Here is a 27,854-nt window from a genome sequence, read left to right as displayed (position 1 = left end):
AAGTTTGCTGCTGGGCTTGGAGGACAGTTGGGAAATATCTTTGGATGTGAATCCATGGAAGCCTTCCCAAACACCAGGGGCTTATGAGGGGCAGACTTTTTTTTTCTTCTATTTTTATGTATAAATAACTCCTACCTCCCAGGTGCTGGAAAGTTAATCCAGGCTGACAGATCTCCTTGCTTGGCTGCCTTGACTCTCAATGGCCGGTGTCACTGCTATTAATAGCAAACATTATATTCTTAAAGAGCTTTCCCATTGACTCTGCCAGTTCCTGGGCAAATGTTGGTAGGAAAGATCTAGTTGGGGTTAGGCTGGAGGAAGACAGAAATGATTAAGAAGTGAGGACAGAGAGGTCCCAAGGGAAGAGAAACCAGGACTTTCTTGAGGGAAATTAACCTTAAGCTGACTTTGAGACTTTCTTCCAGTGATTGATTTTAAGGTCTACATAATACAAGAATTAAGAATTTAGTAGGACCCAGGGGTAGATGGAGAGTGATTCTGAATTATAGATTCTCCTGGAATCTATAATTTCATGAATTCTATAATTCCATGGAGTGGCCTCCATGAGAAGAGGGCTCAAGAGATGATCTAGTTGAGTAAACCTCTCTTCTGGCTCCTTTCACTTAAGCAATTATAAAAATAGTCCTTTTGAAAACAGAGTAATATGTATTTTTTTGGCTAGGCTCTTTCTTTGGTTTTCAAAGTACATTGCGTAGTTTGGGAAAAATACCAGTCAATTGTGACACTTTCATGCCTTGCTTATTATCCCACTGTGGCAAGTGTCAGGCAAAGACTGCTGTGCTCCCAAACACTTCAGAAATGAAACCTTTCTTATTGGAATTCTGAAGAAATAAAAACTTTGCTTCACTCCTAGCTAAATACAAAACCCCTGTTGCTTGACCCTTGATGTTGAAACTCTTTCTAAAATGTATACCTTTGCTTTCAAGCTCATTCACAGTACACAGGCATCATCTAATCTTTTTTTTTTAATAATTTTTTTTAGCTGTAGATGGACATAATGCCTTTATTTTATTTATTTATTCTTATGTGGTGCTGAGGATCAAACCCAATGCCTCACATGTGCTAGGAAAGTCCTCTACCATTGAACCACAACCCCAGCCCACACCATCTAATCTTGCTCTGGTGATTCAGCATCTTGCAGCTCCTCCATTCTTCCAATGCTTTATTAAGTGTTGAGGGTACAGATGATTGGAATGGGTCTAAGCTGAGAAGGCTCCTTTGCCTAATTGTGTTTCAATATGGGACAGAAAATCCTGGTTCAGTTCTAAGTATCTACTGCCTCCAACCCCAAATGCTGCCACTCTTCTGCAGTTCCAGAATGAATCCTTTGCTTCCATCTTCCTTCCTTCTTGGAAAGTTTTGAAGCCCTGGTAATTAAGACAGGTAGAAGAGCTGTGTCTATAGACAAGACAAAATCCTCAATGTACTGTTCCTCTAGGACATGGGAGAGTGCCGCCTCACTTCCAGGCCCAAGGTCACATGCTCTTGAGTTACTGCCCTGACACACAAGAAAGATGGATGGGCCCCCAAAATTCCTGGTTCCTTCCCAGCACAAGCAGCTGCTGAAGTACAAATGTATTCATGTTTGTGGGGTGCAGGAGTCACGCTGCAGTCTGTCTCAGTGCTCTCTTTGAGTTCAAGGAAAAGTACCAAGCTGGAAGACATAAATAGCCCATACAAAGGCAATTAAAAAAAAAAAAAAACAAACTCCTCGCTCACTCTTTCCATCTTAGTTACCAGAGCGATGGCAATGGGGATCACAAGGGAAGGACAGGAAAACGGCAATGGGGATCACAAGGGAAGGACAGGAAAACGGCAGTGGGTCAGGATTCCTATTTCCCTTGGATTCTTTTGCTTGTTGTGACAACCAGGAGGGAACCCACTGCACTGAAACTTTTGCACAAGCTCTCTCAGCTACAGGATTTACACATTTATGAAGTAAATGGCCAAATCAATTAGAGCTGGGTCAAGGACAAGAGTATTTAGCGAAGGGAGCCCTGTGGTTCCTTGCTTGTCATGAATGATGTATAGAATGAGGTAATGCAACCAAAATTAAGTGAGAGCTGCAGAGTCTCTTTCCATGCAGCTGGTACTGAGGCTTTTTGATGACTGTATGATTTTAAAGAATCATGTCCTGGAGCACTGGAAGGTCTGAGTTCCAGAATCAAATTACTTTGCAACCTTATGTGATCTATCTGGTCTTCAAGAGAGTAGGGCCATCTCTTAGAGGGGAATGCTACAGATGCTTTGACATGGGATAGTCTGAAAAAACTCAAGAGGTCTTCTATTCCAGGGGGAAGTACTGGGAGTGATATTGGTCAAATTACACTATTATATTGTGTGCATGTACTAATACATAACAATAAATCCCACCATTATGAACAACTATAATGCACCAATAAAAAATGTGAAAGAAAGGAGTTCCTCCCTTCCCATTTCTGATCTTAACCTTCTATCCTAGTGAATCAGTGATTGTTGTTGAGACTTGGGGACGGAGAAGGTATAGTTGGAAAGGATAAGAAATGAAGAACTGAAATGGGGTAGTATGTCTAGAATTGGCTAAAGCAGAGTCTACAAGAAGAGCAGCCCCCCGGCCCACTTAGAAATGTACTTTAACCTGCCTTACACTTTTCTTTACTTGAGGGACTGCCCTTCTGTGGATTAGACCCTGTTCTAACTGTTTTATTTTTAACACCTTCATTTTTGAATGTTAATTTTGTTGAGCATAGATTATTTAATTAACACATAGAAATTAGGAATAAGAGGCAAGAAGGAATAATGAACAAATAAATTAGTAAACATGGGATAAATCTGAATTAGAATTGACTCTATAACACTGTTAATAATGGCACGATTTAGAGGTAAAAAGAAAGGAAAAATTAAAAGTCGTACAAAAGTAATATGCAAAACAAGAAGGCACTGATTCAATTTAAAGTGTTCTAAGTTCCTGTATTGTTCTGGAGAAAGATTGACATATTGACTCTTTTAGTCAGATTTTGTGTTACTGTGACCAAAATACCTGACAAGAACAACTTAGAGGAGGAAAAGTTTTTCAGGGGTTTATAGTTTCAGAGATCTCAGTCCCTAGATAGCAGACTCCATTACTCTGGGCCCCAGGTGAGACAGAACATCACTGGGGGAGGGCCCCAGGGAGAAAAGCAGCTCAGTCCATGGCAGGAGTGGAGCTTCACCACTGAATCCTGGTCACTTTATGAGAAGAGGGACCTTCTAGGCTCTAGATGCTCACACACATTACCTGCTGATCACTGGAAGATGCCCTGACCATACTGTGATTCTGACCAGCATATGGGGTCCCTCCATCTTGAACCAGAATCATGAGTCAATATGACCCTTTTTACTTTAAAACTTATGCAATTTTTAGTATTACTATCAACAGGAAAAGATAAGTCAACGTTAGGATAGGCAAAGATAAGAACAGGCAATTCACAATTGAAACATGAATGGCTCCAGTTATGAAGAAAAAGTTATTTAAAGATATATATATATATATATATACACACACACACACACACACACATTTGCACTTTGCTGGTGGGAACTTCAATGGGAATAAACACCTTGGAAAGCAATTTAGTAGCCTCAAGCTGCCGCAGTCAGGCTGCAGCAAAATAACCGGGGGGGGGGGGGGGGGGACGAATAACTTGTGTATGTTGATACAGCAGGAGTGGGAGCCGTTTATTGCAGGACAGGAGCAGTATTTATACATTCCACACAGCTTATCTAATTAGCATAAACTAGATACATCAGTCAACCAATAAGGAATCTCCACACTTAATGGCTCACTTTCCTTACTTCTCAAACCACTCCCTCTGGCATTTTGCCAGGCACCATCCAGACTGGTTTACGAACTCTAACATTCCCCTGGCAAAATGCCAGGTGTTATTTTGACTTGTTTACAGACTCTAACATCAAGCAAAATTTAAAACAAGCTTAATTTTCTCTCCAGAAGTTCTTTACTAGTCTAGAAAAATGTTTTCATATGTGGATAAGAGCATTCCATGGAGCATCACTTGTAATTGAGAGAGACTGGAAACAGCATTAATATCTTTAATATCTTCATACAAAGGCATCTTATACTGAAACAATGGGATCTAGACTTTATGACTTAATGTGAATTCACCTTAAGAGTCTAAATCTTGAACCCAAATCTTTTTTTTTTTTTTAAATTTTTATTGTTGGTTGTTCAAAACATTACATAGTTCTTGATATATCATATTTCACACTTTGATTCAAGTGGGTTATGAACTCCCATTTTTACCCCATATACAGATTGCAGAATCACATCAGTTACACATCCATTGATTTACATATTGCCATACTAGTGTCTGTTGTATTCTGCTGCCTTTCCTATCCTCTACTATCCCCCCTCCCCTCCCCTCCCCTCCCCTCTTCTCTCTCTACCCCCTCTAGTGTCATTCATTTCTCCCCCTTGTATTATTTTTCCCTTTCCCCTCACTTCCTCTTGTATGTAATTTTGTATAACCCTGAGGGTCTCCTTCCATTTCCATGCAATTTCCCTTCTCTCTCCCTTTCCCTCCCACCTCTCGTCCCTGTTTAATGTTAATCTTCTTCTCATGCTCTTCGTCCCTACTCTGTTCTTAGTTACTCTCCTTATATCAAAGAAGACATTTGGCATTTGTTTTTTAGGGATTGGCTAGCTTCACTTAGCATAATCTGCTCTAATGCCATCCATTTCCCTGCAAATTCTATGATTTTGTCATTTTTTAATGCAGAGTAATACTCTGTTGTGTATAAATGCCACACTTGAAGACTAATTTTATGTTTTACTTCTGATATACATACACTTATGGGAAATATGAAAACATAAATGGAAGTGAAAAAAATAACAAATTAAAGATAATACTTCTTTCTTAAAGGAAAACATAGGAAGCAGAAAAATGGGAATGAGGGTTAAAACACAGGGGGCTTTTATCATAGCTGTAATATTTTTCTCCTAAAAATCCCTGGAAGCTCTGAAGATATAGGCAATTTAAGCTTTAACAAAGCTGAATGGTGGATGCAAGAATGTTCTTACTTCCTACAGTTTTTTTTTTTTTTTGGTATGCTTGGACTACTTCAGAATTTAATAAAAGAAAAAATGTAAGGGATTTGTATAAATGGACTGTCTCAAGAATAATCTATCATTGTGTTTGATGAAAATTAAAGTTGCAAATCCTTGTTTCTGAGCAATGAAACCCAGTTTTACATAGACCATGGCATTTTGCCTGATAAACTCCATCTCAAACTCTTACAGTGTGTTGACCACAAGTAAAGCAAATGTGTTAAGGGTGCTCACATATGATCTCTTTAGTCTTTTTTTCTCTGAGGACCTTAAAAGTCCTTAGAGAAATGGATAAAAAACAGTAGCTTCAGAAAAAAGCTCAGTTCAAGATCCTTTTGTGCAACACCTAGACCAAACTCCTCTGTTTCTGCTTTCAGAATTGGGAGGGCAGACTAGGAATGGGGCTTGGTGGTAGAGTGCTTACCTGGCATGCATGGGGCCCTAGTTCAATCCCCAGCACCACAAAGAAGGGGGAAAAAAATCAAAAAAGTCATAGGAATGGATAAGTAGACTGGTTCCCCCATCTTCCCTCATCTGGGTGTCTTTGCAGGGCTCAGTAGCATGATGCTCCAGATGTCCTGGTCAAGGGGCTGTGAGTCATGGTCTTCCAGGTCATCCTGGTACAGACAGTGCAGAGAGGCAGCACAGTTGACAACACTCCCTGTGAATTCAGTGGAAAGAAAACCTTGGGCTGGGCTGAGAGGTTTGGAAAACCAGTCATTTGAGGAGAATCTTGGAAAGTTGGAGTAGGAAGGGGCCTTGGAGACCCTTGAGGTAAGCTTTCTTGTGTGTCCGTCCAAACTTTTTATTAAAAAGTATGTTATGGGGCTGGGGATGTGGCTCAAGTGGTAGTGCACTCGCCTGGCATGTGTGCGGCCCGGGTTCGATCCTCAGCACCACATACAAACAAAGATGTTATGTCCGCCAATAACTAAAAAATAAATATTAAAATTCTCTCTCTCTCTCTCTCTCTATCTATCTATCTCTATCTCTCCCCTCTCTCTTTAAAAAAAAGAAAAGTATGTTAAACAGGTGATCATGAAACTGCTCTGGTTAAAGGAAATGAGGGTTCCCCAAAGATGGGTCCTTTGTGCCCCTGTTCCTCCTCCCATGCCTCCCCTCTCCTTTACACCCCTGGCAGCTCGTGTTGAAAAACACTGATCATATCGAACTCTTCATCTGAAAGGTGAGGATAATATTACCCAGAGGAGGGCTGTGCCTGCTCCAGGTCACACTCTACTGGGAGAGGTAGAAGCCCTCCATCCAGTCAGGCTCCTTCCACCACACCCTTCAAGCAGTCTCTCAAGCTTCTTAGAATTGAGCCAACATAGGCGGATTATATTTAATTTTTCTCTTTCTCCATTTTTTTCTTCATCCTGTATTCTAGATTTTAAGAAAGATAATTCTGAGTGTTTCTGTATCAAGGCATGAGATCATCATTATGCTGTGTTACAACTTTTTATTTCACTGAGCTACATGTGAGAATTAGAATTAATTTTCAAGTGCTCTGATGATGGAGGAGGGATGCACACTAATTCAATGTGAGAGAGGCAGGAGATCCATGTTAGAAGGGAAAGGGCAGGTACTACCCCACTGTGCCTGCTGGAGAGCTCTCTCTTAAACCTCACTCATTTAGATAATAATTTGGTTTGTCAAGCTGCACTTTTAAAATGCCAACATCTTCCCTTCAGGTAAAACCATTGATCACTTTCACCACAAAGTGAATATTAATAACATCTCTTAAGCACTTTCTACCCAGCTGATGCTATGCTAAGTGCTTCATGTGTATTATCTTATGTGATCCACCAAGTAATGGTAGGAGGTAAATACCACTACTACAGTATTTCATTTACAAAAAGGCAAATGGAAGTTTAAAGAGGTTGGTATTACAATGCCCAAAGGCACAAAGCTGCTAAATGGAAGAGTCAAGATTTGAGTCCATGTGCTTATTGGCCATCCTCTCCTACAATGGACTGTCTTGTACAAACCTCTACTCAGTGAGAGAATGGGTATTTTATTGGGTGGGTGAAAGAAGAAGTAATTAGTGACAACTGACTTTCTTGTCCATTTTACAACCTAGTTTAAGTTGCCTCAGTATAGATTTTGATTAGAGATTTCCAGGGATAAATAAAATATAAAAGAAAAAGACTCATCTAAATATAGCCAAATGACAAAACCAAAGACTGCACTCAAATGTGTAAAATTTGCTTTCAAACACATAAAGGAGAATATGATTTCTGTGGGAGCTTTATGATATCAGCTCTCAATTTCTATTGCCTTTTAATTCTTAAAATTAGTCTTATAAAGAGAAGGGACTATTAAGAATATTTTAGTAATATGAAGGTAATTACTGATTATGTGATTAAAAGATAAACTAGATATTTGAAGTAATAGATAACTTTACAAAGTCCATTTAAAAAATGGCATAGTCTGTATATTATTTGAATTCATTTCTAAGAAACAAAATATTGAATTCAAACTGGTTTAAACAACACAGATATTAATTAGGCCTTAGACAATTCTGAAGGAGATTAAGCTTTATGTTTGATTTCATGATGAAAATATCATCAAAGGGCAAGATCTCCTTTAAATTTTTTTTTTTAGTTGTAGATAGACACAATACCTTTATTTATTTATTTTTATGTGGTGTTGAGGATCGAACTCAGTGCCTCACATGTGCTAGGCAAGCACTCTACCACTGAGCTACCACTGCAGCCCGAGAGTGAGGTTTGCTTAGTCTCTTCTTTCTGCCGTCTTAAACTTAAGCTTCACTTTCAAGTTGGTTTCCTTGTGATTACAAAATGGCTGCTGGCTGCACCTATACACAAGCCTTATTCACTTACAGTGGGGAAAAGAAAGCCCCAGCTTTCAATAACTATTTTTTTTTTGGATACTGGGGATTGAACTCAGAGGTATTTAGCCACTGTCCCGCACCCCCAGCCTTTTTATTGTTTATTTTGAGACAGAGTCTCACTTAGTTGCTGAGGCTGGCTTCGAACCTGTGATCCTCCTGCCTCAGCCCTCCCCCCCCGCCCATCCCCCCGCCCCCCAAGCTGCTACAACTCTCTCTTAAGAATTAAGAAGAAGGGGCTGGTGTTGTGGTTCAGTGCTCACCTAGCACGTGTGAGGTCCAGGGTTCAATCCTCAGTACCACATAAAAATAAATAAAGGTGTATATATAAAAGAACCAAGAAGATTCTTGGAATCTTTCTTCCTGTCTCCTGGGTCAGAATCAAGGTTTACATAACCATTTCTTTTCCAGGCTCTGGAAAAGAAGTTGCTATTACCCATAGTTAGCCAAACCCCTCTCTTTAACTGAGGCTGTTCCCTCAGACACCATTGCTTTTTCTCAGGAAGAGAGACGTGCAATATATTTTACAGAAGCAACCACAATGCCCAGTGTAGAATTTGCCTGTACCAGATGGGTACCATGATTCATTGACACATTCAAGAGCTGTGTATTAAATATCTGCCATCTGCTCAGAACCAAGAGACTCCAAAGAAAAGTTACACATGAATCCATTTTTCCATTAGGTGACAAAAATAACAAATTGTGGCTCCTACCCCTCTGCCTTTTCCTCCCCACACTGGTGTGTGAGCACTTAACAAAAACCCTAGCATAGTCAGAGAAAGGGCTAAAGATGGAAACTGAGCTCAAATTGATGGCTCCAAAGCAAGGAGATTGGCCAAATGCAGTTGACTGATTATTTTATTAGACACTTTAAAACAACAACAACAAAAACACAACCCCTTTCTTTTCCTTAGACCAACTTCACTTTTCAAGTGATAGATGACATTCATTTGACCTTTATCTCCTGAGAGCACTGAGTGTCCATCCACATGACCTACAAATCATCAGGTTGACAGCTAGTAACTTTCATCATGAGCTTACTAGATCATATACTTACGGAGGGGTAGTTAAGCGTTTAAAAATCCTTACATGCAAGGCTTAGAGTGCCGTGATTGGCAAAATAATTTTCATTTGTAAGTGTGAAATACCTTCAGATGCATTTCCCTTGCAAGTGATTGAGGTATGGGAGCTGGGAACAAGTTATAAATTGTCTTATTCTGTGATTTAGCAAGATTGGAAGTAGGTCAAATAAACAATTTTAACCCTCTCCTTTTTCTTTTTTAACAACCCAGCTGACTGCACCTGCCTCTTTATTAACTGCAGAAGAGTGAAAAACCTAGCAACATGAAATTAAATCTTTTTCTGCTTTGGCATCAGTATGCCCATGGAGAGTGCTGAAGACATGTGAAAGATTTAATGCTCAGGGAGAGCAGGAGATTATTTGCTTCTGCCCCAGCAACAGACTATTCTAAGAGCTCTGATTGCTTAAGAGAGGCAGGGCACAGGTATGTCCTCCCATTCTGTCTCTTACCAAGACTTTTAATTCTTATTGGTGTATTTATTTGTTGAGGAGATTATAGCAGAGTTTAGAGTTGTGATCTTTCTGTTTGTTCTTCAGGGTGGCTCCCAGGTTGATTGTTTAGAATATGCATGTTTATAAAGAAACAATAATCTACATTTTTTGCTTTTGACATCATTTAATTATTCATGTATAAGTCCAGTAAACATCCTCTTCTGCTAATTCCAGCAACTGTTTTGATGGTGAAGTGAGTGGAGAGAGGTGGGCAGGGGAAGGACACGGGAGTCAGTGAGCTGAGGGTTATTTTGCTGCACCAAGATGGCACAGGGCTGTGACTTGCCATGGTCCCCAACTCTTCAGCATGTGATTTTTCTCCTTCAAATCTCTTTATTACTTTCATTTTTTGTGAGATTAGATACTACCACCCCCAGACTATTCTACACTGCCACATGTATTTTACCATGTAAATCTTAATACCAGTGTTTACATACACCTGTGTCAGTATCTTACATGCATAGAGATTGAGACCCTCTTCTTTGGAACCTAAATGATACTCTGAAGAGTGAGATTAGTTGCCATTTGGGAGAGCAAAACATGAGGCTCTGTGGTTGAGATTACTTCCAACATGTCTATGTGACAGATTATTTTTTAAATATCAAGAACTAGATGTTGTGGTCAATTGTAGACATGTTTTCCCTCAACCCAGTAAATAGGATACCATTTCCCCATTGTTTGTAGTAGAAATATAGAAGCAACCCTTAATGCTTCCCTTTTTGTAACTCCTCACATCTAATTCATCCTGAAACCCTGCAGTCCTCCCTACAATATACACATAGAAAATGCCAATTTCATTTCTGTCTGGCCAACATCCTAGCCCAAGGCACCATCATATCTAATTCTCAAAAAATTTTTCTGTTTTGTCTCATATCTTTGTGCCTCCATAATCCATTCTTCACCTTGCAGCCAGAATTTTCTTTTAAAAATATGAATCAAATTTTGTCAATCCCCTTCATAAAACTTTCTTTGGTTTCCAAGTACTCTGAATAAGATGCAAATTCCTCACTATGATCTTCTAAGCCTTGCTTGATTTAGCTTCTGCTAACTTTTCTAAATTCTCTTTCGTCCCCCAATCACTATGCCCAGACTTGTTTTTGTCTATGCCTGGAAAGTTTCTCCCTCAGTCCTTCATGAGATCTTAGCTTAAATGTCAGTTGCCTTAGAGGCATTCCCTGATTATCCTTCTTAAAGTGGTGTGGTAGCTACCATGGACTGGCTAGTTTAACATCCATTCAAAACTACCTTTTCCTATGCCAAGAATGCAAAGCTAAAACCCACATTTCCCAGATTCTGTTGGAAATTGGATTCTAGACATGAATCTGTTTCCATCAATAAAATGTAAGGCATCCATTTTGTGGTTCACAGGGTTTCGTTTGGATGGGACGGAGCTTCATTGTGCTGGCTTGGATCCTGGCAGAAGTGGTAGGATTCCACAGCAAGTAGTTGTAGCTGTGGCTGGAACTTGTAGGAGGAAGAGGCAGCTTCCCGATTGATTTGGACTTCTGCAACAGAACCAACAGCTATTGTGATTGTACTGGGGGCTGAAATCCTTCTGTAGTAGGCAGGGGTGTGGCACCTTCCCCAATACAACAGCTTCTCAAACCAAATTGTGCACAGGTCAGACTGGAGCCTACTCTTCCACCCTTTTAACAATTACTTTGTCATTGAGCTCTGTATTTGTTATCTCTTGGTATCCCCGGAAGATAGTTCTAGGACACCAGGTGGATATAAATCTATGGATGCTCAAGTCCCTTATATAAAAGAGCATGCTATTTGCGCACAACCCATGTGTTATATGTATACTTAAGTCATACTAGATTACTTATAACATCTGATGAAATGTAGATGCTATTTAAATAGTTGTTATACTATATTATTTAGGAAATAATGACAAAGAAAAAAGTCCGTACATGTTCCGTTCAGGTAATTTTTTTTTCCCCAAATGTTTTTGAATTCACAGACACAGAAACTGTGGATATGGAGGGCTGACCAGATAGAATTTCTTTCTTCTTAAATGAGATAGAGTGGATTCTGTTGTCTGCAATAAAGTCTGGTTTAATGTAAGTGATTTTCATAAGTTACTCTGTAGTTTATCCATTAATGTTTCCTTCACCCTATCATCATCTAAATTACATCTCTTCATTGCAAGATAAGCTTTGTGAGGGTGTAACCTTGTCTGTCTGGTTAACAGTTTTGTCCCCACCCAGCACCTAGAACAGTTCTTGAAACACAGAAAGTGTACCATAACCATATATTGAATGAATGAATGGGCCACGGGCATTTGCTGTGGTACTCCACTCGGTAACCCACACCCCAGGAGTCTCAGCAACAGTGGGGTTTGTTATGAAGCTATAGTCTTTCATTTGACTCACCCATTTGTGTCTGGTCCAGCTCCAATTTCATTCTTCTGACTCAGCAATGAAAATATGTACTTCCGATGATGATGACAGAGCAAGTCCTTGAATTCCCTAAAAGCTCTGCATCAGGAAGTTGCTACTAAATGGAGTGCCTTGCACCACTGATCAGCAGAACAATGCTCAGCTGAATTCTGCTATCAGTGGTATCAGGCAGCAGCTGGTCAGAGACTGGACAAGGGAGGGTCAGCCCAGATTGGTGATTGTGATTGTAGGCTTTTCTTGCTTGAAAGACTATTTTACGAACAATGGCAAGTCTAGGTACTCTCCTGATTGTCTGCCCAAGATGGTTCCATCTATTCTGGTTGCTTGGAAGTCTCTTCCCCATAACCCAGCAAGCTTTATTCCTGTACAAAATTGTTTCAAGTTCCAAGTACATCCTAGCTAATTTAACACTCTATTTGCCCTTTTGAAGGGTCTTACCTTCCTCTTTGCCTATAACCAAATGAAACAGAGGGTCTAGAAATCCATGGCATCCTTTGGTTTTTTTCAATAAGCTGAGAATTTGGGTTCTCACCATATAATGTTGAATAATAGATTGTTTTCCTAAAGAAATTCATGCCTTATTCAATTTTTCCCCCTAGTTCTGGGTACAGGGCCTGGTACATAATGGGTGCTCCATAAATGTTGGAAGAATGATTGAATGAGTGAAACATCTTAGTTTTGTGCCTTTTTATTTTTTCAAGCTGGCAAAAAGGTTAATATATGCTGAGAAGACTTAGTATACGAGAAAAAAAAATCCACATATGACTTTGATTCTATTCAAATGTGTTCCGGCAGTTAGGCAGGATTTCATTAACATTTCCTCCCCATCATGCCTGCTGAATATCACTGCAAGGTTTAGTTGACAAGTGCCATTCACAAGCCACATCCCCAGACCTAAGAGAGTATCCCTCCACACGAGGCTTCCTCTTCTTAGTCCTGACACAAATAAGACAGCAAATGTCAAGTGCTCTGTTTCAGAACTTATATGCACACTGACGTGCTTCTCAAGGTCAGGACAAGCACCCACTTTACTTTGCATTCATGTGCAAGAATACCAGTGACAGGTAACCTTCAAAGAGGGAGGCTGTCATTGGCAGGAAGGGTGAAGGCTGGGAATTGACTCTTCCTAAAAAAGTCACATCTGCAGGCTGGCAGGAGAGGAGGCTCATGTCAGGGCAGGAGAGTAACTGGCAGTAGAGGGCTGCTGGTTACTGATTAAGCTGGGCAAGCATTTTAAAGGCAAAAGAGCACTGCTCTCCAAGTTCAGATTAGACAGACTCTTCCAGGCTCTCACAGCCAGGAGGGGAGAGCGTGGGTGGGTGGAAGAGATAGAGGTGAAGAAAAGGACAGGGATTGGGTGCCTGCTGCAGGGGTTGCCAGGCCCTCAATCTGTCTTCAGCAGCTGCCAGAGACAGGTAATGTCTACCTCGAGGGCAGAAATTCCTGTCCCTGAGGTTGAGACACTTCAGGGTTTTGCCAGCTGTCTCAAAGGACAATGTGTAATTCTCAAATGTAAACCATGTCCAAGTCATTTTAATAATATGTATACTACAGTTACCTTCAAGTATCTTTTGTAGGCCAAATATTTTCACTCTCAAAATGTCTGGGAATAACTTCTGTGGTTGTTGCTGTTTTCATTTGTTTACTATCTAGCTAATCTGGAGTTACATTGCTTATAGGTCACAATTCAACTGAATCTTGACCATCTGGGGACAGAGGTATGTTTATCCCCATTTTATAGATAAAGCACACGAGGCTCCAGGAAGCTAAACAACTTATCCCACAACACAGAGCTGGAAATTGATAGAGCTAACTCCTGGAAATGCAAGCAATTTTTCTCCTTTCTGTGAGTCCCTAAATAATGGTTCTTTGCCGAATGCAGAAGATTTCTGTAAGATATTTGGCCCCGAGGACTGCTGTTTTCCATAATTGGGAACTAACTGTTCATTACTGTTCTTGTATCTTTCAAACAGTTTATTTTATTAACAATAGATCAAAGTAGGTTTTTATTTTTTTCTTTCTGTGAAGGTTCAATTGAATGAAGCAAAATGTGGTTTGGCCTTGGGATGGGCAGTAGCCACAAAAAGAGTGGGCTTATAAAACGTGGGTGGAGGAGATCCAAAAGCAGCAGGCTCATACCTCACACCCTCTTCCTCTTTTCCATGCCAACCTGCCCTGATAGGTAAAGTTCCTCAGAACAGAGCCACTCATTTTGATTAACATTCATAGGGTCCCTCCTAAAACATCTGTTTATTACCTGTGAGAACTAAATGTACTGATAAAAATAATATTCATGCTTCACCTATATACCTATATATCTATTTATTTCTCTCATTTGATTCACTTAACAAACTCTAAGAAACTCCTCCCCCTTGGCATGTATTAATTTATCAGAATAGATAGTACTGGGCAAAGTTTCTAGGGAATGGACCATAGAAGAGGTAAGCTTTGGTGATAAAAAGTTGTCAGAAAAGGCAGGAATATTCATTCCTGTTTCCTGGGGATGGATCCTGATGGAACTGAAAGCAGTAAGAAGTGAAGGTGTGGGCATCTCAGGAAGTAAGGGTAAGACCATGGGAAGTTGTGAAGTTAAAATGTGAGAAGTGTTTGGATGTAGGGAAGAATCTGTTGCCAACATTGCTTTTATAATTGAAAAAGAGTTTAAGTAAACTTTTATCATTAAATAATTATATTTGATCAGAGAAATAAACCATATCTCTTAACAGTTTTGGCTGGGAAATTCTAGAAGGAGCAAGAAGGAGACATTGGGAGAGAGGATGAGAAATGGCAAGGTTATGCTGAGGTTGGTGACACATTTCTCATGACACAGTCCACATAGGGCCCTCTATGTCACCAGTTTTTCCTCACATGCTTTCTCTGTAGGAGATCAGAGAACCACAATGAACTCGGGGAGTACACACAGAGGCTCAGTCCACACTTACCCTCTAGGAGAGGGATATGGAGAAATCCCAAGGCATCTGCCCGCTCTACTCCTGCCAACCCAGAGAACTACCTGTTCCCTGCGTCTGTCCCCTGCTCCTGCTCCTGCCCTGCTCCTGAGACCCTCAACCTCATAGTTCTTTGAGAGTTTATCATTCTCTTAGAATGGCACCTTGAGGTCAGAGTATGAAAGACATTGTCCTAAAATCAGTCACATCTTCCCTGCACTGGTTTCTCCTCTTCTGGGAAGCAGTATGGGCCCTGGGCCGATTTGTAAATTCAACCAAATCTGGTTTTCATTTCTTTTGTTCGTTTCCCTCCATTTCAAAGCCAGCTGTGTCTAGTACTCTCATCCTCCCCGCCCCCCCGCCCCCCCATCACCTCCCTTTACTGTTGTTTCATAGATCCCTGTCCTGGCCAACCACATTCTTTAGAACATCCTCTCCTTCCTTGTTACTCTACATATCCACACTTGCCTGTTCTGGGTCTACTTGTTTCAGGACCTATTTACTTTGTGGGTGATACGAGATTGTATAGATAAAGGGGAATGTGTTGCTCTATTAGCTAACTAACTGTTACTTCTGTTAAGTAACACCTTAAAACACTTCAACATAGTGTTTGTATCAGAAAGACTCCCAAGGAGCAGCCCTCATGGAAAACTCAGCAACTATTGCAGACCAAAAGGGAAGATATTTCTGTCACTACTCACCTTACAACCCACTCAGCTGCCCCTCATTGCCCGAATGGGACAAGCCCTGGGGTGGAAGTTTCAAAGTCTAGACATGCACTTCATTTTTGACTCCAAAAAGATCTTGGCAACTAGTTGTAAATCTCTATAGAACCTTGAGGATGTTTCTCTGCAAAGTAAGTGCTAACAGTGAGAGGGCAAGACTCCATTATTTAGGTGCTGACTTGGGTCGCTACCCAACTCTAGGCTACTAGATTATTGTGAGTACTTTGTAAACACAGAGTGTTGAGAAAGGCTTAACAAAAGATTTGGATGAAATTTCTCTAGAAGCTGGATGAGGTATTGAGATGGAATATTTGGCAGAGTCCAGTGCTGAAGAGTAGATTTGTTGCAATGCATTTGGCAAAAAACAAAAACAAAACAACAACAACAACAACAACAACAACAAAAAACGCTAAATGCAGTATTCATGATTCATGGCCATTAGACACTTTATTCCCTAAAACAACACAAAACCAAGTCTGTCAAGTTTGAAAGATAATTGCTACCAACCATTGTCTAATTTTGTGATGCTATCTTACTATCTTAAGCATCACAGAGCTGTTTTGTATTATGAAGATTTTCAGGCTGGTAGAGGAGGAGGGTGGAGCACAATCCAAGAGTTTGACCTCCCCCTTTCCTACAGTTGGCTGTGTGGAACATGCGAGCTTCTAGATGTCAATCTAAATAAATCTAGGTTCCAGAAGTCACCTAGAATTGGATTTGGTAATATTGGCAGGGAGGACTGTATCCTGGCTCAATGATACTAAATTTGTCATGAGGGCATTTTCGCTTTTCTCAGAGCTTGGAGTATGAGCTCTTCACCTTTCATGACCACTTACTTTGGTTTCTATGGAAATGTACCTTTAGAGGTTCCAGAACCATCATCCACACATCACAGCTAGTTTTAGAGAAAATCAACCCCATTTTAGGCAATGGGGTTACAAAGCCTTGACCAGGACAGTTTTTAGGATTGGGACCGAGACAGCATTTTTGTCAGCTTTCTCATTGCTGTGACCAAAAGACTTGACAAGAACGTTTGGAGAAAGAAAATTTTATTTGGTGGTCAAGATTTCAGAGGTCTCAGATCATAAATAGCTAGTCCCATCCCTCGAGGCTTCCAGTGATGCTGAACATCGTGGTAGAAGGGTGTGGTGGAGGAAAGCAGCTCAAGACATCTTTCACTCCAGGAAGCAGAGAGGGAGAGACTAAGTTCAGATCACCAAATATATGCCCCAAAGGCATGACTCAAATGATGTCCCTCCTCCAGCCACACCCTCCCAGCCTACAGTTACCACTCAGTTAATCCCTATTAGGGGATAAATTGACTGATTGGGTTAAGGCTCTCATAACCTAACAATTTCATCTCTAAGCCTTCTTGCATTGTCTTTCATATGAGCTTTTGGGGGATACCTAGTATCTAAACTGTAACAGAGAAAACCCTTAAAATCTGAAGAAATATAGCCTGTGTTTTGCTTGGTCTAAAATGAGCAATATTCACTTCATTTTAGGTTTTTATGTATATCTCATGTCTGTATGTTCTTGACAAGACAGAATGAGGGAACACTCTGCATTTAACTAACTGTTTGTCTTTCCTTCTCTACCTCCTATTGATTGTACTTCTCTGTTGGGCCCTGACGTGGTGTTTTTTTTTTTTTTGGTGTGTGTGTGTGTATGTGTGTGTGTGTTTGTGTCTACATATCATGCATTGCAAGAAGTGGAGGCAAGGCAGCTTCCATGTAATTGCTTATGGCTATGATTCCTCAAGGAATACACTTAGGGAGAATATTAATGCTAAGTTCCCTGGAAAAAATGGAGAAGTATCAGGGCCTTCCATTAGCCATGGAGATAGCTTTACTATGCCAGAGAGCCCAGGTATAGGAAACTCTATATTTAGAGAGTCCACCAGACTTTGTTCCCAACAATGTTGGTTCTGAGAGTTACTTATTTTTGTTTCCTTTACCTTTTTTATTTTTTGATTCTTTTTTGATTCTACCAGTTTCTTTAGGGAGGGAATTACTTTAGAGTATCTTTATATCCTTAACATCTTCTGTTCTTTTTCTTTTTATGTTTTTATTTTTAATAAGGAAAATGTGTCTCACTCAGTGTAGTTGTGCTGCAAGAATAGAAGAGGCAATTCATAAAAGATTAGTGGACAAAAGTGGATTGAGAAAGAGGTCATTGATAGGTGAGGCAAAGAATGAATATTCAAAACCCAAAGCTCCGAATCTGTGAATCAGAGTATTATTTTGGAGTCTTAAAGATAGTATCTCCTAAATAATTTTGTGATGCTAACTTACTTAGTGTCTTAGTGTCTTACTTGGTGTCTTAGTCCATTTGAGCTGTTATAACAAAATATAAAAACAGAAACTTCTCACAGTTCTTGATGCTGAGAAGTCTGAAATCATGATACTGCAGTTCAATGCTTGGCAATTGAATTGGTTAAAGGATGGCTATCTTCCCATTTTGTCTTCATAAGAGGGAAGAGGTGAGGAACTTCTGGGGTCTCTTCCATAGGGCACTAATCCTAATCTTGAAGGCACCACCGTTATGACCTAATACTTCCTAAAGTCTCCTCCTCCCAAAATCATCTTGTATGAATTCTGGGAGGTACAAACACACAGTGTATAATAGCTGGGTACAGAATGGGCTCTTGGTAGGTAGTTTGGAGTCACTGGTAATATATTTGTTCTGTACTGAGCAATGTACCACACTTCTGCTTCTCTTTTTGTTTCTTATCACTTTATTTATGTTCATACTCAAAAAAAGGTTTAGAAGAATGGGAAGAGAAACATACAGTTTTATCAGAATTTGTAAATCTTTTGGAATTAATGACTTATTTTTTTTATGAAGCCAGGGATCTTAAACCCCCATCTTGTTCTTAGAGTTCAATAGTTTAATTATCACTTGTGAGTTCTTGCTGTGCTCAAAAGGCTATGCAGGTAAGAGGAATGGGAAATTGCCATCTTTTTAATGGGGAATGGCTCCCCAACTCTCCCCCAGAGACCAGGCTTGGCCAGTCTGATAAGACCCAGACCTTGCTGGTATGGGGTGGATAGAAGAATGGGAGAGAGAGGCCTTAGCTCCAGAGTTAAGGTTTATCTGTTTCCTCCCATAGTCCTCAGTCTCCCAGTTTCATTTTTGCCACAGAGAGAAATAAGCCTTCATTCAAAGCCTTGGCAGAAATACATGTTTGACTGTGTGGATTTATCTTACTTAAACACAGTATCTTGGTTTTCTTTTTCTTGTACTTTCAAAGGTAACTTAACATCAACATTAAAGAATCTTTTTGAAAAACAAGACATACCAATAACGATTTCTACACTATTTTTAGTGCTTTTATGTGTTCTCTAGAATGTTTACAATGAATGTGTCACTTAAAAAATAAAATTTAAAAATAAATTACCAATAATTCCCCTAGAAATTTTCACATCTCTTTCCATTTTGAGGCATTCTCTCTTTCAGTATTGGCCAGTTTTGCATACTTTTAACTTTTTGTGTGTGCATTACTGAGGACTGAACCCAGGGGTACTCTACCACTGAGTTATATCCCCAGCCCTTTTTATTTTTAAATTTGATTCAGGGTCTTTCTAAGTTGCCCAAGCCGGTCTTAGAACTTGTGATTTGTCTTCCTGTTCCAGCATCCCAAGTTGCTAGGATTACAGGTGTGTACCACCACACCCAGGGATATTACAATCTTAAAAAATCAAGGTGAAATTTATATAACATAAAACAACCTTTTTAATGTGAGAAAATTCAGTGACTAAATAATTCAGCATTTTGCAACTACTACCTCTGTTTCCAAAAACATTTACATTACTTCAAACTATTTAGTGGGTAAAACCTCTTAAATTTTAAACAGTTTCTCTGCATTTCTCTGAACATTCCTCTTTCTCCAGCATCTGGAAGATAAATGTACATTCTGTTTCTATGGATTTTTCTATCTGGATATTCATCTAAATGGGATTATGCAATATGTGATCTTGTTTCACACAGCAAACTGTATTTGGCGGTTCATCCAGGCTGTATCAGTATTTCATTTCTTTTTGTGTGTGTGTGTGTTAAAATAGTATCCCATTGTATGGATATACCACATTTAGTTTAATAGTTCATCTGTTGATGGACATTTGGACAGTTTCCACCATTTGCATATTGTGAATAGTGTTTCTATTAATATACATGTATAGGCTCTTGTTTTATTGTTTTCATACTGTTTGGATACAACCTAGGAGATGAATGGCTGGGTTATATGGTAACCCTATGTTTAACTCTTTGATGAACCATCAAAATGATTTCTAAAGTGACTGAATCATATTGCCCTCCAGTGATAAAGTTTTGTGACAACATTGGGATGAGAAAGAAGCCATAAGGGTTTAAGGCAACAAGTGAATATTCAAAACCAAGAGCCCTAAATCTGTGAATCAGCATGATGTTTGTGAGTCTTAAAGGTAGTACCATCCCATAGGCTGTTTCAGTCTGTTTGTGCTTCCAGTTTCTCCATGTTCTTGCCAATACTTGTAATTTCTATCTGACATAATTTTAACCATTGTGTACACAGCATTTTATGAAATCAATTAAATATGAAGTTTTACATTTTTGTGATCTCGGGTGTTTGACACTATCTGAGTTACCACTCTAGAATAATTTGCTTCTTTGTTTCCAGTTTTTTCATTTCTATAACTTCATATTTTGATAATTTTGAGCACAGCACTTACTGTTAGAGTGAGTGCTCTTTTGTCTTGGAGCAATGTCTTTATCGGGGCATGACAGTTAATAAATGTCAGCCTCTATCTTTTTTTTTTTTTTTGCTACATAAACTGTCTTAAAGCTTTATATATGAAACAGCTTTGTCCAGAAAGCCAAGTATTGGTGCTCACATTTTGCTTTTGTTGAAACTTATACTGTAAGATAGGAACAAATGTGTTATGGTTTGGATGTGAGGTGTCTCCCAAAAGCTGACATGTAAGACAATGCAAGGAGTTCAGAGTAAAAACGATTGGGTTGTAAGAGTCTTAACTCATTCAGTGTTGTAATCCCCTGATAGGGATTAACTGAAGTGGTAGGGTATGGCTGAAGGAGGTGGGAACTGGGGCCTGGCTTGTGATGTATATTTGTATCTGGCAAGTGGAGTCTCTCTCTGCTCCCTGATCACCATGATGTGAGCTTCTTCCCTCCACCACTCTCTCCCGCCATGATGTTCAGCCTTACCTCCAGCCCTGAGGAAGGAGCCAGCCTTCTATGGACTAAGACCTCTGAAACTGTGAGCCCTCAAATAAATTCTTCCTCCTCTAACATTGTGCAGGTTGGGTCCTTTAGTCACAGCAGCAAAAAAAGCTGACTAAAACAACATGTATGACAGGGAAGGGTAAAAACATAATTTTCTTAAGTTTAGTCTCACAAGCAGAACAGGGATGGGTGGACCAAGGGTTTTGAGATAGACCGATAGAGTGTGGGGAAGAAGTGAGAGGCAAGAATGACCTTGTGCTCTCAGAAATGTACAGGGTAGAAGGCAAGAATAACTGCCTATGGCAGGTGGGATTTGCCTCTATAACTCAAGTGATGAATTACAGTATGAGAGAAAAATGACAGAAGACAAAATTCAGTTCTTTCAACCATGGCACTTTTGGCATAGTAGGAAGACTGTGCTGTGCATTGTAGGGTGTTTAGCAGCTCCCAGCTACCCACTAGATTCGAGTAGCACAGACATTGCCTGCGGAATAAAAATCATTTGAGAATCACTGGAGAAAGTAAATAATAATCAGATTTTTTTCTTGTATTTTTCAATTAGCATTATTAGTGGGTTGTTATTTAAAAACCAGTGTTTGTTTACTGAGGCACACTATGTGCCAGGCACTGGCATTTTCATTCATTTATTCCTTAGCAAATATTTGAGTGTCTATAGGAATAAAATTTATAATGTGGATAAAACACTGGCAAAATTGCATCCTATGGAGCTTTCATTCCAATGGAAAAATAGCTGTGTTAAAAAGAACTACACAAATATAAAATTGCAAGTTTAGTAAGTGATATGGAAAGGAGGTATGTTAGTCAGTTTTCCATTACTGTAACAAATACCTGAGAAAATCAACTTAAAAAAAGAAAAGGTTTATTTTGGTTCACAGTTCGGAGGTTTCAGTCCATAGTTAGCTGGCCCTGTTGCTTTTGGGACGGTTGCAAGTAATATCATCTTGGAGGGGAACACATGGAGGAGAAAAGCCATTCATTTACTGGCACAGAATGAAAAAGATAATAAGGGGCTGGAGTCCCAGATTCCCTTGGAGGGCATGCCCCCAATGACCTAAGATCTCCCATGAGGTCCCATTTCTTAAAAGTTCCACTACCACCTAATAGCACCAAGCTGGGGACAAGCCTCTAACACATTGGTCTTTGTGGGACATTCTGGATCCAGACTATAGCAGGAGATCTTTGAGGACTTTCCAGTGCTTCATGTGACCTGGATTTTGAAGCAGGAGAGAAAATAGAGGACTGACATAAAGCTTGTGTGTCTGGAGGGAGAAAGTATTAGGAAGGAGGGTGCAAAAGAAGATGGGTGAGGAGGGCATTATCACACTGTTCTGAAGCTTGAAGGCTACACTAAAGAGATTCACCTTTACCCCCAAAATAATAAGACCCACCACAGGGTTTTAGGTAGAAGAAGAACACTCTTAGTTGTCCCCATTCTCATATTTCATATTTTAAACAACCTAATGAATAAATGAACCTTATTGTTTCCTTGAGGACCTAGGAAGAGGACCTGGAGCAAAGGCAAATGCTTTGCTTCCAAATTGGAAAGTGGCAGAGCTGAGACCTCATTCAAGGTTTTCCCTTTCTAAAGTTCATTCTCTTAACCTCAACACCATGCAGCACCTTCCTCCTAGGGCTGGGGGCCAGGTGAGGTATATGAGCACAGGCAGGTCACTGAGCCCCTTCATGGTAGCTGATGAGTTGGGTTTGAGGTCTGGAAATTCTGCCCAATGCCTTTGGATCTCAGTGTGTGGATACTAATCAGACTTTATTTCCATGCATCTCAACGATCATTCTGTAACTCTGGAATTTTCTAGATTGTTTTTCTTTCACTCTGACTACAATTTACCCTTTTACCCTGCCCACCCTCCGACCCTGAAATTCTGCCCTGGGACACTGTACACGTGGCCTCTGATAAGAATCACTCCATTCAGAGTAGCTGGCAGGTAGGTGTTCTATTTGCTCAGCCCTGCGTGAAGGTGTCCACTCCCCTGTCCTCCCTGCCATGGAGCTGAAGCTGTGTGGTTGGCTTTCTTCTATTCTTTTGGAGATAAAGTATTTTCCCCTTCCAGGTAAACTTCACACTAGTGTTCATTTAAATATTAATTTGCAGTTGCACAATCCCTCCTGTGATATTACCCGTCCTGTGGGGATTAGGCTGATCAAGTCTTCCCGCTCATTTTAATCACACATTTCAGCAATGCTGAAACTTGTGGTGGAGTTGGATTTTTCCTTTCACACCATCCAAAATGCTCTGCAGAGCTAACCAAATTGAAATGAGCCCCTTCATCTTACACACAGATAATTAAACTTCAAATAATGTTTATCTCAGTCCCCAAATCCTCAGAACGCAGAAGCAAATTAATTTTAAATCTATATCTGCTTTAAATAGTAATTGTTTAATCAACAGGCTTGATGTATAATTATATTCTTTGTTCATACTCCTTGCAGGCTTGAATAGACCACATAATTCCTGGGTTGCTTTCATTTCTGTAATTAGATCATGTGACAGATCCTTGCTATATTACAGTTGACTATAGTTGCTTCTCTCCCTCCCTCTTTTAAATTTGAAAATGGTTTCTCATGAATACTTAGATTATAACAGCCCTGTTTAACAGGAGCACTGAGTGTTTAGCTTTAATCCTTATTCTTCTTTCAACTAATAATTTACACAGGAGCAAATTATTTTACTTCATCTGTTCAGAGCTAAGCGTTCTTGTCCTTCTTTTGAACTCCTGTTTTTCCAAAAGAAAACCCTTCCTGATCACATGGAAACACACAGAAACCTCTAGAAGTTAGTATTATCCTGATAGAAGTGATATTTAAGGTTCAAGCCAAACAAACAAACAAAAATCACATACTGGGGTTTTGTTTTCTGACCATCTGGGGCTTCATGGAGAAAGAGGAAGTAATTTTGCTTATCCCAAAGAGCAGTTTCATCTCCAGGAATTTATTTTACTTGCCTGGATTCTTCCCATCAAAATGAGAACTGGATACTCCATAAGTAGGCCAACACTGAGATCTAGCATCTATGTGGAATTTATTTGCCCCACACAATATGCCTTGACTTTCTCTGGGTCTGTGCTAGAAATATGGCTGCTCAGCCAAGCTGGCTCTTCTCACTTCCTTTACTGTTGTGTTCTCCAGCTCCTTATCATTCAGATTCAATTTCCTTACATTCTTAGTATTTTCTTTATTTTTATTATCGAGGTATACAAAGTTGGATAAGGCTCTGCTGATTTTGGATTAATCGATATTATATAAATTGGAGGGAATGATTAGATGTTGGAGAGAAGAGAAAAAAAAAACACCATAATTTAAAACAACAGCATTGACTATCTAAACTTAAAGATCTTAATAATCAGGCTCTTTTCTTCCATCATATTTCTAAATTATGTTTAAGTTTGCACTGTCACTCCTCAGTCATCTTCACTTATTTTCTTTCCTACCCATGGAGTATCTGTGTTTCTGATGATTTCTTTTTATCCATGCAACTGTGCATTTTTTCAGGCAGTATTTCATTTTGCTATTTTGATTCAACTATGTATTTTTATGAGTTTCATCATCATATCCTGTCCATACTCTAACTGCCAGGGTTTTAAAAAATTATTAGTATTTCCTTATTCTTTTGGGTATTTGCAACACTTCCCAGTTTACATCTGTGGGATAAATTTCTGACTTTGTTATTCACTTTTCCAGATCACCCAGGAAATGCTGAATTAAATGTGACATGTTATATTCACAGATTCATAATTATCCTGTATTAAGAGATGATAATATGATTTTTTTTTTTGTTGAAGAATTCTGATCCACATTTCTCTCCTCTTTACTAGGAGACCAATCTTTATGTAGCTTGCAATTATGTATTTTCTAAGATTTAGAGTCATATGTAATCACACAAAAATAATCTGAGATTTGTTTTGATTTAGGTGCTATGTCAGTTTAGGGTTACTCAGGAAATACAAACACTTCTGGTGTTTCTATAATTATTATATTTATTATATAATATAAATATATAAATATATTTATATAATTATTATACTATATTATTATTATATTATATTCTATGAATATAATACAAGTGCCTAGTATTAGCACACAGCTAAAACTGAGAAGCCAAAAAAGAGATGGTGAGTGCCCCACAGATTGGCAATGGCTGGAAGTTGTTCCACCCTAAGACTGGTGCATCACAGGTGGGGAAGGTAGTATGAGAAGCCAGAGTTGGGACTCCTGGACAGAGCTGTGGGCTGGGTACACAAAGGATGGGATGCCTTTTGAAACTGGAATTTCCAGAAAAAATAGCACTGTCCAAGATGCCCCAGGGCAGGGAGAGGAAAGAATGAAATTCTCAGCTTACCTTCTTCCACCATCAATCTTCTAGCCTCCTATTGGCTGATTCTTCATGGAAGCCCCCTGGCCAGAGATCCAATTCTTGTGTGTACAGAGCAGGGAATGTACAGAGAGTGGAGCTGAGAGCAAAGGGCTGAGAGACCAATCCAGATGTGATCAGGTATACCACATAGCCTGGAATATAGTCCTTCACACAGTCTGTTCAGTGAACTTGCAGATTCACGACTAGCTGTCACCTGCCTCTGTATCTACTCTGACTACCACCTATGGAGTGGTCTTCTGAAAATTCCATTTTTCCTTTTGCTCAGTGATCTCTATTTTCTTCCCATCAAAACTCTCCAGAACTTTCCTCATCTGTAGTCCCTTGCCAACTCAGATCTAGATTTAGTAAACATTTGTCTTGGTGCAACTCTTTACCAGAGGAAAGGCAGGAGACAAGATAAACCAGTATTAGATGACCACCTATTATGCTAGAGGCTATACTGGGAACTTGGTATAGTTTCTCTTACCATGTAATTCTCAGATATTAGTCTCATTTTTTTTTGGTGGGATAATGAGACTTGGCAAGAGAAAGTAACTATCTCAAGGTTACAAAGTCTGGCTGGAATTGGAGCCAGGTCCATTTGACACTAAACCTTATTTCCACTATGTCCACCATGTCACCCTCCTGGCTTCATTAGTGCTCAGAGAAAATAAGTGACTTATTAAAGGTCACTTGGTTGGTAAGTGACACAAAATTTCCCTTGTAGTCATATTTGAGGAAGATTCCACTCACTTCTATTCAATTTAATTTTTGCTTTCTGCCTGATACTCTTCTACCTGGAAATCCCACATCATGCTTTTGTTTCTTTGAGCTTCTGTGGAATTTCCACCATTTCTATGTAGATGGTGTCATTGCATCACTAAACACTTCATATAAAGGAAATAAATTCTGTTACATTGTAATAGGAATAACAATAACAATTCTCTCTTGCATTTTCTCTTTATAAAATCCCATGCTAGTGACATAGTTTACTTTGAATGACTTATTGCCAAGTGTTCTCAAGGATGTGATAAGCACCTTGCATTCTGAAGGGAATTCCCCTGAATGTGCTGGGGAATGCTGTAGAATGCAGATTTTGATATGGCAGGTCTGGGTGAGTTCTGTTTTTTTTTTTTTTTCTCTCCCTCTACCAAGCTCCTGCTGATGCTGTGAGTCCAGGCATCACGCTTTGAAAAGTGAGCCTAGAGCACAGGGTTTCACATTGAAGACAGCTGAAAACCCACCAACCACCTTCATCACAATGGACCTGAGAAATCCACAGTTGTGATATATTTGAATCTAGGGAACTGAAAACAATCGGCAGATCAAGTCAAGGGTGTTAATGTTGGAAGGCAAGAAACAAGGAGTAATATATTATTATTGCTGTAAATTAAGTGGGGTCACTAAGTTTTGCACGGTCAAGATATGTTTTCCTTTCAAGTGTAGTTCTTACAGTGTCTTGCATTTTAACATTTTATTTGAGGGAAGGATGACTGCAGAAATGTGAGCACTGATGGATGGCCTCTGAGTTGTCCTTGGAAGGGAGAAAAAGAAGGTGTTCTTCGGCTCTGCTCTGACTTGGTGATGGTCTCTACAGAGGATAAGGCAGGTTTTCTGGATGTTGACTTGGGGAATATATTGGAAGATGCCTTTGATGTACTGTGATGGCTCAAGTTTCTTGTTCACTTTTGCTGGAATGAAAAGCAAAGAAATTGTTCCTAAGAGAGGAAGGAATATGACTGATTATGTATCCATCACTCCCCACCTGGCACCCCACGAATGCAATGTGTTTCGATGGCCAGTATACTGGGGAATGGAGCTTAGTGAGGGTTCCCCACTCAGTCACCTCCTCTAACCAAGTGTTTGAATAGATTTATAAATTTCCCTGGCCATGGAGATGGACGGCAGTGCTGCTGGTCTTTCAGGGTCATGGGATAGAGGGCTCTGAGCCCACTGTTCACCTCCTCTCAAGGATTCCTGGGGAAGAATGGAAAGATAGATGATATTTCTTTTTCCACCTATTCCCCTGGGTCTCAGGAAAGTCTGCTATGATGCCTCCTTGATTATCAGAATCCAACAGAATATTTTAATGGGAATCCGACTTTACCTGAGGTACTGGCTGGAATCAATCTTTTTTTCCATTTTCAAAAATCAATTCTGTATTTCCTATAATTCAATCTCCTTGTCTCCCTTCCAAATCCCTGTTGCTGATGAAAAAAAAAATCATTACAGCCTTTGTCAGACATTTAACTATCTATTATCCAGACCATCTGCTACAGATTTTTTAGAGTTTTATTTTAGGATTTTAATGAAGTTTTTTATTTGTTCATTTAATATCTTTTACACTAACCATTACTTCAAAGACTCAGCTCAGATTTCTTCTAACCATCTGGAAGAGCATTGGATCAATCTCATGTACATTGTTGATTTTGGAATGGGATCAGAATTTTTTTTAAAGATTTATACAATTTTCCCTCATTGATCATGTTCCAGAATGTCCTAGCCCATTGCTTAAATTTTATTCACAATATGGTATTCCCCAGCTACAGGAATCTAGTGACTTTTATTGATCTTGATATTTTGGGATAGTTATGTTTGAAAGATATTGGGATGATAGGGTGGGGGCAGAAAGAATTAATCC

General features: G+C 39.5%; 2 long non-coding RNA genes across 2 annotated transcripts; one reads left to right on the top strand and one right to left on the bottom strand.

Moving 5' to 3' along the window:
* Positions 1-1,166: 1,166 nt before the first annotated feature.
* Positions 1,167-25,928, bottom strand: LOC124100632 (uncharacterized). The gene is made up of 2 exons (XR_006854361.2): positions 25,199-25,928; positions 1,167-1,675 (listed from the first exon to the last, which is right to left on the bottom strand). It is a non-coding gene; the product is annotated as an uncharacterized LOC124100632 (long non-coding RNA).
* LOC131424623 (uncharacterized) lies at positions 5,551-12,116 on the top strand. Its single transcript, XR_009227965.1, has 3 exons — positions 5,551-5,878; positions 9,248-9,460; positions 11,492-12,116. It is a non-coding gene; the product is annotated as an uncharacterized LOC131424623 (long non-coding RNA).
* Positions 25,929-27,854: the final 1,926 nt, after the last annotated feature.

This window comes from Marmota monax, unplaced genomic scaffold (genome assembly GCF_021218885.2).
Source record: "Marmota monax isolate L192 unplaced genomic scaffold, Marmota_monax_Labrador192_F-V1.1 WCK01_AAM20220418_F8-fsc00130, whole genome shotgun sequence".
Taxonomy (NCBI): Eukaryota; Metazoa; Chordata; class Mammalia; order Rodentia; family Sciuridae; genus Marmota; species Marmota monax.
This window is presented reverse-complemented; position numbering and strand designations above follow the sequence as displayed.